We start from the raw sequence: 1,947 nt of genomic DNA on the forward strand, positions 1-1,947 counted from the left end.
CGTGCCACCACCAAGCCTTGCCTCTGTCAGATACTGTGTCAGTCTCTTTTGGGGTCATTGCTCCTTTCTCCTGGGTTCTGGTGTGCATAAGTTTCTGTTTTTGCCCTCCAAGAGTCTATTTTCCAGTCCTGTGTAAGTTCTGCAGCTCTATGGTGGGTTAATGGCAACCTCCTCCAAGAGGGCTTATGCCATACCCAAGTCTGCTGCACCCAGAGCCCCTGTCCCTGCAGCAGTCCACTGTTGACATGTACCTTCTCAGGAGACATTCAAACACAGTTCTTTCTCTGTCTCTGTGGAGTCTCTGTGCCCTGGTATGCCCAAGGTTTGTTTTAGCCCTCCGAGTGTCTCTCGCGGGTATGGGGTTTCATTCTGTTGCAGTGGCTAAAAGACAAGGAAGGGAAAAGCCCACGAAAATAGAACAAAGGAAGGTCAAAGGAAGGTCCGAGGACCTGGAGTGAAGACCTCAGGTAGAACAAACAGCACTCCTGGCTAAGCCCAATTTGCATAGGGCAGGCCCAGGGGGAGGAAAAAACATATAAAAGGAGGAGCCAAAGTGCTCTCTCTCTCTCTCTCTCTCTCTCTCTCTCTCTCCTCTCCTCTCCCCACCCCAACCAATGCACACTGGCACAATTCTCCACTCTCTTCTCTTCTTTGAAGATGGATTCCCCTGCTATCTTCTAAATAAAATAAAGCTGTAACACTTATTTGTCTAAGAGCTATGACACGGTTTGTCCAAGACCTGAGAGCTATGACACACTGAGGGCTTTAATGTCTGTCACTCCAAATCACTGTTGGGAGGAGACAAGAACTGAGGAGCATATTCTCACCTGAAAATTCTAAATGAGATTTCACCCCTCCTACTGTCTTGCTGAGGCTTTTCTACCCTTGAACATGGATAGCTCCTCGAAGTTACTCCAGCGCCATGCAGCTGCCACTCACAAACAACTCATATAGCTCAATATTTAAAAACCCAATAACCCAATTTAAAAAATCGGTAGAAAACAAGCACAGTTTTCCAAAAATGACATACAAATGGCCAACAGATACATGGAAAGATGCTCAGAAATGCTAATTATTAGAAAAATATAAACCAAAACCACAATGAAGTATCAAATATCATCAAAGCCTACAAATAATAAATGTCAGAGAAAGTGTGGAGAAAAGGGAACCTTTGTACTCTGTTGGTAGGAATATAAATTGGTGCAGTCACTTTGGAAAACATAGTGGAAACTTATGGAAAACATAGTTTAAAAAACTAAAACCAGAGCTGTCATATGCTCCTGCAGTTCTACTCTTGGGCGTATATCCAGGAAAAAAAAATTAAAATATTAAATTGAAAAGTACACGGACCCAATTTTCATAGCAGTTATATTTAAAGTAACCAATATATTGAAGCAACTGAAGTTCCCATTAAAAGATGAACAGATAAAAATGTGGCATATTTGTACAATGGAATCCAGTCATTAAAAGGAACAAAATTCTACTGTTTGCAGAAATCTGGGTAGACCTAGAGAATATTATTCTTAGTGAAATAAGTCAAAGACTGTATGACAACTTATGTGTGTAATCTAAAATTAAGAAAATAAATGTACATAGCAAAACAGAAACACACAAAGAACATCATGTATGAAAAGAACATCATATATGGAAAACAGTGATTACAGGGTGAAAAGGGAAGAGGGAGGGGAAAGATAAGTGTACAGGATTAAGAGATACAAACTACTATATAAAGTAGAAAAGCAACAAGGTTATATTATACCCATTATCTTGTAATGATGTTTAATTTAGTGCAATCTATAAAATATTAAATCATTATGTTGTACATCCAAAATTTATATAGTTCAGTGAATTCTCTATACTTCAATAAATAAATAAATGCAATGAGAAGTGAATTTCCTTAAACTATTAAACAACATATAAAATGCCTACAACCCATTCCCTTCTCCA

Source organism: Odocoileus virginianus, unplaced genomic scaffold (assembly GCF_023699985.2).
Source record: "Odocoileus virginianus isolate 20LAN1187 ecotype Illinois unplaced genomic scaffold, Ovbor_1.2 Unplaced_Contig_31, whole genome shotgun sequence".
Taxonomy (NCBI): Eukaryota; Metazoa; Chordata; class Mammalia; order Artiodactyla; family Cervidae; genus Odocoileus; species Odocoileus virginianus.